The 12,851-nt window shown below is 41.1% G+C and overlaps 1 long non-coding RNA gene across 1 annotated transcript in view; it reads right to left on the minus strand.

The window, feature by feature from the left end:
• Nucleotides 1-10,862: 10,862 nt before the first annotated feature.
• LOC147309692 (uncharacterized) overlaps nucleotides 10,863-12,851 on the minus strand; it is a 35,314-nt gene continuing 33,325 nt past the window's right edge. The window contains exon 3 of the long non-coding RNA XR_015125626.1: nucleotides 10,863-11,067. This is a non-coding gene — a long non-coding RNA (uncharacterized LOC147309692). The remainder of the gene's footprint in view (nucleotides 11,068-12,851) is intronic.

A 12,851-nucleotide genomic window follows, 5' to 3' on the forward strand; every position in this document is an offset into this window, starting at 1 on the left:
AGCGGCGCTGCAGACCACGCCTCGCCACACACATTAACCAGGTAACATACATAATTAGGCAGAATTTTGCAAATATCTAGTTTTCATCTTTCAGCAGCATAGTGCTTTTTTTCCAATTATTTTTTAAAAGCCAGGTCAAGGCTCCAAAAGCTCAAAGGCGACATAAGGGTGGCGGCACACAACAGTTTTTGTTTGCTACATGGATCATCTTAGTTCAGGTTGGTGTCTTTCCTTTTGTAATATTTCTTTAAGAGTTCAAAATGTGTTAATTACATAAATGTAATTTTCTCTGTAGCAGCTTAGTTGTTCACACAAAGCATAAAAGTAAAAAACAATATATACAGTGTTATCTTAATTTTAGATGTCAAAAAGTATTTGCGGCTCCCAGTGTTTTCTTTTGCATGGAAACCGGGTCCAAATGGCTCTTTGGGTGTTAAAGGTTGCTGACTCCTGTCTCTTTTAGAGAAATTTTCAACCAAGATGAAATTTAGTTTTGAAAATTTGAAAGAACTTTTGTCATATTTGAATTTTTAGGAACATAACACAGGACATTATATATCTTCAGCCTCTGCTTGTTGTTCACCTTTACCATATGATTTTCAATGACTCCATGTAATGAATACATGGTTTTTCATTAAACTCCTTCATGTAAAATCTTACACATCATATACAGAGTCATTACATGATGAAATACAAAAATATAAACATATTTTAGTGTTGTATCATACTGAGACATTTCATTGATTTGGTCTATTCACCATTATTGCAGGTTTTGAATGGCTCACCTTCCATAGTATAGCAGTAGTTTTGACAGACGTACTCAGCCTTTTCATTATTTCATTGTTCATGATTTTCATTATTATGCATGGACCTTATGCAGTGCATGGGCACTGCTCTTTCTCCTATGAGGCCACATAGTCAGTGTGTCATGTTTAGACTCTGGGCTTGTGTCTGAATGTCAAAAAGTGACGGAGTGGAGAGTCCAACTGCAGGTGGTACCACTTCGGGAGGGTGGAAGTTGACCTTATTGTCTCCAGGGAGACAACACATCGCCACCTGTTCTTCTTCCTGGAAAACGGCAACTCTCCACTGGTGTTGGTCCACAGGGATTGGTGCAGGTTGCTGCTGTACGGGAATTGGTCTTCCTTTGATCCAACCCTGCTTTTCTTCCAGAGGCTCTGTCAAATGCCACCTATCCCAGTCAGCTGACCTATGGACAGCTCCCACTCAGGGCTGGGACTGGGTGACAGCTCAGCTTTGTGCCATGTTGGTGTACGTCAGCATAGTTGGGAAGGTTACTTTTTTTTTTTTTATGTATTCATTTATGCAAGTTTCAAAATTTTTACACATTCACAAACAGCGGGACAGAGGAACACAGACAATAAAGACAATAACAACAAAAAAAAAAAAAATCAAAAACAAAACAGGAGCAAACAAACAAAAAAACAAAAACAAAAAAAAACAGAGCAACAAACCCCACAACAGGGTACACGGCCAGCACTTATTAAAAACAGCAGAGAAGAAAAAAAAGCAACTGGTATACATGTCAAACAACTCACAAGCTAGTGAGTCCAATCCACAAAATCAAATCCAAAGATCGCTAGGAGGAGCTGATAACAATTATGCAATAACAGTTATGGGCAACAGCTCAGAATGAAAGCAGTTAAAACAACGTGGTCAGGACCCAGGGCGTGGACTGTCCTTCTTAATGTGGTCTATAAAGGGCCCCCATATCTTCCTGAACTTCTCCATGGAATCAGACGTAGAGAACCGAATTTCTTCCAGGTATAAACAGGAGACCATCTCCTCGAGCCACCTCTTGAAGCAGGGAGGGGAGGCAGATTTCCACTCCCCCAGAATCAGACATTTGGCAATCACCATACCAAACATGAGGGCCTGTTGAACAGCAAAGGGAAGTGCCAAGGAGTCGCCGGAGCAGCCCAGGATCACCATAAGACAGTCAGGATACAGTTGCCTATCATAAACAGTGCTATAGAAACTAAAAATACTAGTCCAAAAGGCTGTAAGCGTAGAAAAGGACCAAAAAAGATGGCCAAGAGTACCGTCCAAAAGTTTACATTTATCACATTTGGGGGAAACGTTAGGAAAAATCTTGTTCAATTTGGTTTTGGAATAGTGCAGTCTATGGACAACCTTAAATTGAATTAACTGAAGCCGGGCGTTAACAGAACATAGTTTTATCCGGCTTAACACTTCAGCCCATAAATCGTCAGTGATAACCAAACCAGTGTCCCTTGTCCAAGCCTCTTTAATATGGCAAGAGGGGGCTGCCGAAGAAAAAGGTTAACAAGCCGAGAAATTAAGTGTTTTGAGGTGGGAGGTTCGTTCATTATATTGTAAAAGACATGCTGTATGGGGATGGTATCTAAATTTGAGAATGCTTGCTTGACATAATTCCTAATTTGTAAGTACTGAAAAAAATGACTTGTAGGGAGATTGTACTTTGTCTGAAGCTGAGCAAAAGAGGCAAAATGATTGTCAATATAAAGATCCTTTATAGCAATTAACCCTTTGACAGGCCATTGTTTGAAAGCAGCATCCATTGTACTAGGCGTAAAGCTAGGATTGTGGCAGATCGGGGCAAAAGTTGACACTACCGGGAGGTTCAAGATTCTCTTAATTTGATTCAATATTTTTATGGAGTTGCAGGGAAGGTTACTTTTAAAATAAATTCCACTACTGGTTACAGAATACATGCCTTAAAATGTAGTCTGTAATGTATTCCATTAAGTTCCTAAATGGAAGTAAGGTATTCTGAATATTTTGGATTACTTATTATATTGTAATGCTTTTAAAAACTACATGAATGTACTATTGCTGTGTGATTTATTACTGTTACTGAAGGCTACTGCTTTTCAGAACTGCACATGATTAATGCTAGCCATCAAATCTAACAGCCTGCAGTCTATGAACTAACCTCAGCTAACGCCAGCTAACAATGTTAGCTTGGTGGCAAGTAGTTTTCAGTAATAGCAATAAATCACACAGCAATAGTACATCAAAGATGCTGAAGTGGCACATAACCCAGGTAGCTACCACAACTAAAACAAGGTAGTAGCAGTAGGCTAATGTTAGCTTTTAAGAAAGAACTTACTTCCAGATGTTTCTTTAGCTTGGAGGTGGAGTCTTTTGACGCTGAGAGCAGCTTGGTTGCTGGCAAACAGACTTTGCATTGCACTGGTCAGATTTCGCCCATCCCTTTCTTCTCTAAATGTGAAGTGGTGTTGGAATTTCCAAGTAAGAAACGCTTTCGTGCCTGTGCACTGTTGACTCTGTTGTGCTGGCTCCGGGTCAATTGTGTAACTGACACCACCAGCATTATTAAGACGCTTACATTAGAGCCTCTTATTGCGTGTTTTGTTTTGGTTTCTGGCAATGTATGGAATTACCAGAATTAGAGAGGGGATAGCCTAACATACGAAACAGGAAAAGACTGTCGTGCAATCCATTAATTTCAACAAAGTAACTGTATTCTAATTATCACCTTTTTAAATGGTAACTAACGGAATTGACACTATAATCAAACGATGTGTCCAAACAACAGTCGGAGGTTCTGAAACGGGACTTTACTGGATTATTAAATACTGTAAACTCTCTGAATGCAGCTGTATTCATCAGTGGACCTGTACTGCCCGTCAGAAGAGGAAGCGAGAGATTCAGCAGGTTGTTTGCACTAAATAAATGGCTTATATCAGCATGTACTGACCACTCAGTGCATTTTATCAACAATTTTAATAATTTTTGGGTATGCAGGCATCTGTTTAAAGCAAATGGATTAAATTTTAACAAGTCAGGGATGAAACTGTTCACCTCCAACTTGTTTTATTCCATATGTCATCCATCTGTGCTTGGTGCCAAGGCTGAGATAAACGAGGAGTTATCTCATAAAGAGGAACAAACAATACTCCAAAAACAGACAAAGCCCAGCAGAAACCTTGAGGAGGAGCCTCATCTGCCCCCACCCCAGAAGAGCTTCAGAAAGGAGAGACATCAGAGGCAAGAAGAGGGGTCCCTTTTTGCCTCCAACTCTCTCAACAACACCAATGACCAGGACCAGGGACCACGACCTCCTCCAGTCCCCCAAACCCCTGACAGGCCATCACCCTCCTCACCCTCCCTTTCTCCCTCCTCCCCACACCTGAAATTCACTGAGGAGATGATGGAGCGGGTCAATGCTGGGCTCAGATCTACCCCCCGGCCCAATCCCTTTTTGTCCCCCATAAACCCCCCACCAGAGCAGCCAAAGGTTTGCCATAGAGCCCCACCCTCAACAGAGCAATCGAAGTCACATTGCCCAGCCTCGCCCCCCTTAGTTCCTCCTTACCACCTTCATGCTCTGTCTCCGCAGTCTGATGCGTGATGTGTGAAGGGTCTGGGCTGCGAGGATTATGGCAGTGGTGACTTTTCCCAGGATAAGCTGGGACCCTGTTTACTAGAAGGTTTTAAAATTTCTGTAATTTTAGGTGACAGAAGGAGACATGTGGCCTGGTCAAAACACAGAGAGCTGCACCCTAAAAGATCTTTAAACATAGTAAACATACCTTGTGTGCCACAGACTGCTCCCAAACACGAGGGGGCAAATAATACCTCTAAAACACTTACGTTGGCTTTATTAAACGTTAGATCTTTAGCTGGGAAAACATTTTTAATTAATGATTTAATCACTGAGCACAGTCTTGATTTTATGTTTTTAACTGAAACTTGGTTGGACCAAAGTAACAGTGGAGCTGTTCTCATCGAGATGACCCCTCCTAACTACAGTTTTATCAGTGAGGCCAGGGTGAGCAGGAGAGGAGGGGGGGTTGCTGTCTTATTTAATGAATCATTTCAATATAAGCAGCTATCTCCTGGAAGTTTTCAGTCTTTTGAATATGTGGTTTCACAGCTGAAAGCCCCATCCAAAGTTGTGTTTCTTAATGTTTACAGGCCTCCCAAATACTGCACAGACTTTTTTAATGACCTCAGTGAACTGCTGTCTGTGATCTGTGTTGATTTCGACTGTGTAATTATTGTTGGGGATTTTAACATCCATGTGGACAACCCTCAGGACAAAGGGACTAAAGACCTGAGTAACACTCTGGGCAACTTTGGGCTGACTCAGCATGTAACAGAGGCCACACATAATAGAGGACACACTCTTGACCTACTGATCTCCAAAGGCCTGAGCATTTCAAAGGTTACTGTGTCTGATGTGGGCCTGTCTGATCATTACTGTGTTTTCTTTGAAAGTAAAATTTCAGCCCAGAGTGATCACAAAACGGTGTATAACTGAAAACAGTAGTGAGATCTTTAACCAGGTCTTCCCATTAACACTTGGCCTGTCCAGAGGTTCAGTCAATGAGCTCGTCAATAGCTTCAATGCTAACATGTTAAATGTAATGGACACCATTGCTCCCGTTAAGGTGAAGGTTATCTCTGGAAGGAAAAAGTCTCCATGGAGAAACTCCACACTAGTGAAAAATGAAAAAAGAGAGTGTAGGAAAGCTGAGCGCAAATGGAGAAAAACAAACCTCCAGGTTCATTATGACATCTATAAAGAGAAACTTCACAATTATAATTTACAACTGAGGAATGCAAGGAGGTCCTACTTCTCTGATATCATCATCAAAAACAGTCATAATGCTCGTGTCTTATTTTCTACAGTTGACAGGCTAACAAACCCTCCTGTGTCAGTGGCAGCTGAACTTCATTTGACCATGGCCTGCAATGACTTCGCCAAATTCTTCACAGACAAAAGCCAAAAGATTAGACAAGCAATTGGTACATCAACAGCAGATTCAGGATATGTACTGTGTCCACCGAAAAACTGTTTAAACACCATCAAACAGTTTCACCCTATTAACAGCAAAGACCTGGAGGACATCTTAGGTCAACTGAACTCCTCCTCTTGCTGTCCTGCCAACATTTTTTTTTCAAAAAGGTCTCAAAGACTTTAGAGTCAGACCTGTTACAGATCGTCAACTTTTCTTTAATGTCAGGTGTGTTTCCAGAACCACTAAAAGCTGCTTTAATTAAACCTATACTGAAAAAGGACAATCTTGACAAGACACAAATGAAAAACTACAGGACAATCTCAAATCTCCCATTTTTAAGTAAGACCATTGAAAAGCAGTTTCTCAACAGCTCAATTACTTCTTAAAACAGAATAACTGCTATGATGCCTTCCAGTCAGGTTTTAGACAGAACCACAGCACTGAAACCGCTCTGACCAAAGTGATTAATGACATATGTCTGAATACAGACAGTGGAAAAATGTCAGTCTTAGTTTTGCTGGATCTCAGTGCAGCATTTGATACAGTTGACCACAACATATTACTCAAACGACTGGAGAACTGGGCAGATATTTCAGGAACTGTACTAAACTGGTTCAAAACATACTTAGAAAACAGGAAATACTTTGTATCAATAGGTAACTTCACATCTGAGCAGACAAGTATCACATGTGGAGTTCCCCAAGGTTCCATCTTGGGACTCCTTCTGTTTAACATTTACATGTTCCCACTGGCACAGATTATAAAGAACAACAAAATAAACTATCACAGCTATGCAGATGACACACAAATATGTATCACAATGTCACCAGGAGACCGAGGCCCTGTACAGGCTCTTGGTAAATGCATTGAGGAAATCAATGACTGGTTGTGCCACAATTTTCTCCAGCTAAACAAAAACAAAACTGAGGTAATAGTCTTTGGCGCCAAAGAAAAACGATTACAGGTCACCAGAGAACTTCAATCTATACATCTAAAAACCACAAACCAGGCGAGAAATTTGGGTGTAGTGATGGATGCAGACCTAAACTTAGAAAAACACATTAAGACAATAACAAAATCAGCTTACTATCACCTCAAGAATATTTCAAGGATAAAAGATCTGATGTCTCAACAGGACCTGGAAAAACTAGTCCATGCATTCATCTTTAGTAGGCTTGATTACTGTAACAGCATCTTTACAGGTCTACCTAAAAAATCAGTCAGACAACTACAGCTCATTCAGAACTCTGCTGCTCGAGTCCTCACTAAGACCAAAAAAGTGGACAACATCAGTCCACCTCTGAGGTCTTTACACTGGCTGCCTGTCCGTCAGAGGATAGACTTTAAAGTTCCGATGCTGGTCTATAAAGCTCTGAATGGTTTAGGACCAAAATACATCAGTGACCTCCTGACCTAGTATGAACCTTCCAGATCCCTCAGGTCAGGTATTTTATCAGTTCCCAGAGTCAGAACCAGACACGGAGAAGCTGCATTCATCTTTTATGCTCCATATATCTGGAACAAACTCCCAGAAAGCCTCAGATCAGCTGAAACACTCAGTTTATTTAAATCCAGTTGAAGACTCACCTATTCTCAGCTGCATTTGAGTAAAACACCAAATCCACACTTTTAAGCTTAAATTTCAAAACTTACATTTTAACTACTGATTTTATCTACTGTTTTTTAAATCAATTTTAAATCATGCTTTTTATTTGTTTTTGTTTTTTAATGTCTCTGTAAAGCACTTTGAATAACCTTGTTGTTAAATTCTGCTATATAAATAAACTTGCCTTGCCTTACATACTGCCCTCTCGCACCTGGAGAAGAGAGACACGTAGGTGAGAATGCTGTTTGTAGATTACAGCTCATCATTCAATACCATCGTTCCCTCAAAGCTGGAAGGAAACTGCAGGAAACTGAGACACTGGTGCCAAGACAACTAGCTCACCCTCAATGTCACGAAGACAAAGGAGTTGATAATGGACTTCCGGAGGTGTAGGGAAGCACACACCCCCATCACCATCAACAGTGCTGCTGTGGGGAGAGTGAGTATCTTTCGTTTCCTAGGCGTACATGTGGCGGAGGATCTCACATGGTCATTACACACAAACAAAACAGTGAAGAAGGCACAGCAACACATCTTCTTTCTCAGGAGACTGAGAGTTTTAGCATGAGCCCCCGCATCCTCAGGACCTTCTACCGCTATGACACTGAGAGCATATCTCACCACGTGGTATGGCAACAGCACCGCCTACAACTGCAAAGCTCTCCAGAGAGCGGTGTGGTGTTCCAAAAGGATAATTGGAGGTGAGCTTCCCTCCCTCCAGGACATCTACAAGAAGCGGTGCCTGAGGAAAGTGGGGAGGATCATCAAAGATTCTAGTCACCCCGGCCATAAACTGTTCAAACTACTTCCGTCAGGCAGAAAGTACTGCAGTATCCGGTCCCAAACCAGCAGACTGGCCACCATCAGGCCACCAGACTGCTGAACACTGACCACTAACACTTCATAGACACCTCACTCTCATCTGCCGGAACCTGAACACTATGCACTTCATAGTGCTTAGTGTCGCCGGGGCGATCGTGGCTCAAGAGTTGGGAGTTCGCCTTGTAATCGGAAGGTTGCCGGTTCGAGCCCCGGCTTGGACAGTCTCGGTCGTTGTGTCCTTGGGCAAGACACTTCACCCGTTGCCTACTGGTGGTGGTCAGAGGGCCCGGTGGCGCCAGTGTCCGGCAGCCTCGCCTCTGTCAGTGCGCCCCAGGGTGGCTGTGGCTACATTGTAGCTTGCCATCACCAGTGTGTGAATGTGTGTGTGAATGGGTGGATGGATGACAGGTTGTGTAAAGCGCTTTGGGGTCCTTAGGGACTAGAAAAAAGCGCTATACAAATACAGGCCATTTACCATTCATATTCTACATATATGCTATTTCTTTTGCACAGTATTTAAACTGCTGACCTCTGTATATTTTACACACACACACACACACACGCGCACACACACACACACACACACACATATGTATGTATATATATATATATATATATATATATATATATATATATATATATATATAGACGCACACATACAGTGGGGCAAAAAAGTATTTAGTCAGCCACCGATTGTGCAAGTTCCCCCACTTAAAATGATGACAGAGGTCAGTAATTTGTACCAGAGGTACACTTCAACTGTGAGAGACAGAATGTGAAAAAAAAAAATCCATGAATCCACATGGTAGGATTTGTAAAGAATTTATTCGTAAATCAGGGTGGAAAATAAGTATTTGGTCAATAACAAAAATACAACTCAATACTTTGTAACATAACCTTTGTTGGCAATAACAGAGGTCAAACGTTTACTATAGGTCTTTACCAGGTTTGCACACACAGTAGCTGGTATTTTGGCCCATTCCTCCATGCAGATCTTCTCGAGAGCAGTGATGTTTTGGGGCTGTCGCCGAGCAACACGGACTTTCAACTCCCGCCACAGATTTTCTATGGGGTTGAGGTCTGGAGACTGGCTAGGCCACTCCAGGACTTTCAAATGCTTCTTACGGAGCCACTCCTTTGTTGCCCGGGCGGTGTGTTTTGGATCATTGTCATGTTGGAAGACCCAGCCTCGTTTCATCTTCAAAGTTCTCACTGATGGAAGGAGGTTTTGGCTCAAAATCTCACGATACATGGCCCCATTCATTCTGTCCTTAACACGGATCAGTCGTCCTGTCCCCTTGGCAGAAAAACAGCCCCATAGCATGATGTTTCCACCCCCATGCTTCACAGTAGGTATGGTGTTCTTGGGATGCACCTCAGTATTCTTCTTCCTCCAAACACGACGAGTTGAGTTTATACCAAAAAGTTCTACTTTGGTTTCATCTGACCACATGACATTCTCCCAATCCTCTGCTGTATCATCCATGTGCTCTCTGGCAAACTTCAGACGGGCCTGGACATGCACTGGCTTCAGCAGCGGAACACGTCTGGCACTGCGGGATTTGATTCCCTGCCGTTGTAGTGTGTTACTGATGGTGACCTTTGTTACTTTGGTCCCAGCTCTCTGCAGGTCATTCACCAGGTCCCCCCGTGTGGTTCTGGGATCTTTGCTCACCGTTCTCATGATCATTTTGACCCCACGGGATGAGATCTTGCGTGGAGCCCCAGATCGAGGGAGATTATCAGTGGTCTTGTATGTCTTCCATTTTCTGATGATTGCTCCCACAGTTGATTTTTTCACACCAAGCTGCTTGCCTATTGTAGATTCACTCTTCCCAGTCTGGTGCAGGTCTACAATACTTTTCCTGGTGTCCTTCGAAAGCTCTTTGGTCTTGGCCATGGCGGAGTTTGGAGTCTGACTGTTTGAGGCTGTGGACAGGTGTCTTTTATACAGATGATGAGTTCAAACAGGTGCCATTCATACAGGTAACGAGTGGGGGACAGAAAAGCTTCTTACAGAAGACGTTACAGGTCTGTGAGAGCCAGAGATTTTCCTTGTTTGAGGTGACCAAATACTTATTTTCCACCCTAATTTACGAATAAATTCTTTACAAATCCTACCATGTGAATTCATGGATTTTTTTTTCACATTCTGTCTCTCACAGTTGAAGTGTACCTCTGGTGCAAATTACTGACCTCTGTCATCATTTTAAGTGGGGGAACTTGCACAATCGGTGGCTGACTAAATACTTTTTTGCCCCACTGTATATAGATGCATACATATACAAGAATCACACTCGCATCTGCTGTACCAGTGTAACAGTAATGTGACGTGACAATAAAAGTGATATGATTTGATTTGGAATACAGTTACTCATATTTTGTATTTTAAATACATCACAGTGGTAAATGAATCCCATTACTCCCCAACACTGTACATCAGCCTTCCATACATATTGAAAATGTAAGGGAGTGCAGAGATCTTGAGTATCTCAGAGTATCTTGGCACAGCATGCATGCAAGATAGAGTTCACTTAGTAAACATGTAAAGGTAGAAAACAGACTCAGTCAGCTTATATGCTTTTATTAAAATGACTTCAGTGATCTAATTATTCACTCAGAATAATTACTGATAAGTTCGTAGACCCATTTCTATCTAATTTAGTACAAAAACACCATTACTGGCAAGTTGGCAACTGTATCACACCCTCGACCACCTCTGATGCATTCCCACTGCCCCAACATGTCTTCCTTTGGTACACACAAACTCAGTTTTATTATTTTCTCAATACAGTTTATCAACACTAAAATATCGAAACTGAATATTATGTCTGTTCACGTCTTCTCTGTTCACAGTGCAGGTTTCTGTAAGACAAAAAAAAGAAAGGCCTTTTAATGTTAATAAAATACAGGAATGCACTAGAGATGGACCGATCCGATATTACGTATCGGTATCGGTCCGATACTGACCTAAATTACTGGATCGGATATCGGAGAAAAATAAAAAATGTAATCCGATCCATTAAATATCACGAAAGCACCTCACAAAACTTGCAACACGCCGTAACTCACCTCAGAACGTTAGCACGTCGGAGCAGTATGCATCACGTGATAGAGCGGCTGTGGCATGCAGGACCTGTCGGTGGTCTGGATAGCATGTGGAGCTTCGCTAGCAACCCGGCATTTCATCTCCGACAAAGTTATCCCCGAGAGAAGTAAAGCAAGTGTGTAAGTCCATCTCTGAATGTTTGTAAAGCATTCCTGCGTTAAGCTTAACAAACGATATATGGAGCGACTGCCTCTTCTTGCTGCTACTTCAATCATGAAACTGCTTAACGATCAGCTGATCGGCTTTTCTGTCGCCAGTCGTGTCTCTAGTTTGCTTTTGGCCCACTTTGCACCAGAAAGAGGAAACCAGCGGCTGAACAACAGCAGCACGTTTAAGCTTGATCAGCTGTTGTTAGAATGTATTTAATATTACTTTCTACTCGAGGATCTTTTTCTACGTAGCTGACGCTGGTAACTGTGCAGGGGCGGATCTAGCAAAGTTTAGCCAGGGGGGCCGATAGGGCATTAACAGGGAAAAGGGGGCACAAAGACATACTTTTCTTTCTTATTCTCATTTAAAATGTCTAGCTTTTAATAAATAATTATCTGACACCCAAAGTTTTAATTTGATGTAAAATGAATAGAAGTCAATTACTGTATATAGTAACTATTAAGTCTAATATACCCTAGTAAGCTATAGTACTTTTTCCTTTGGGAAGGTACCATCTGTGCAGTCTGCAATTTTGTTGAAGAAAGATGTTGAATCTATTTAATATTTCTTGAAAAATAATTGATTTCTGTGCATTTTTTTTTCACACTGCATCAAATTAAGGTTGATTACGTCGATTAAGCATCATGAGGTGGCGCGTGAGGGGTGGTTCCCTATTTTTTATTTATTTATTTTTGTTGTTGCTGGGAGTTGGAACCCTATTAGTTAGGTTGCTTAATATTTATGCTAAGTACTCTTTAAAATACCAGAATAGGGAGGATGGTGTAGGTTTAAGTTTATTAGATTGATCAGTATTGCTGAACTATGAAATATTTTTTTTTTGCATACAGGTATAACAGAATAGCTTTAGTGTAGTTGTTGTTTTAAACTTGAGTATGAACTTATACAAAATGCAGCAAGATATTTAAAAAACAGTTTTGTTGATTAAAAAACACTATATCGGATTCATATCGGTATCGGCAGATATTCAAATTTATGATATCGGTATCGGACATAAAAAAGTGGTATCGTGCCATCTCTAGAATGCACAGAATATTGTGTTCTTTAAAGGACATTATGGGTATGATTTATTTTTTAGTTTATTTTTTCCTGCCTAACTATAAATGTCATTATCTTGTTTTTCTATGGCTATTTTACATGCCATCTCTAACATAGATTTCTGTACTGAAATTTTGAAGAATAAGAAATGTTTAAAAGTCACATTTGGATTTAAACTGAGCTTTCTCTAAATAAGTGGGCCAGTTATTTAATTTATGTACTTATTTATTTTTGGATTTTAGAGCAGAGTTATTTGTTAGACAAATATTCAGAATTTTAAGTCAGAAATTTGCACACCTGTATGGCTGCGGTGCTGTAATGTCAGCCATTCTTA

The sequence above is a fragment of the Aulonocara sp. 'chitande type north' Nkhata Bay genome, linkage group LG17 (genome assembly GCF_057382095.1).
Source record: "Aulonocara sp. 'chitande type north' Nkhata Bay isolate Kocher_YH1m ecotype deep benthic linkage group LG17, A_spYH_male_GT1.1, whole genome shotgun sequence".
Lineage (NCBI taxonomy): Eukaryota > Metazoa > Chordata > Actinopteri > Cichliformes > Cichlidae > Aulonocara > Aulonocara sp. 'chitande type north' Nkhata Bay.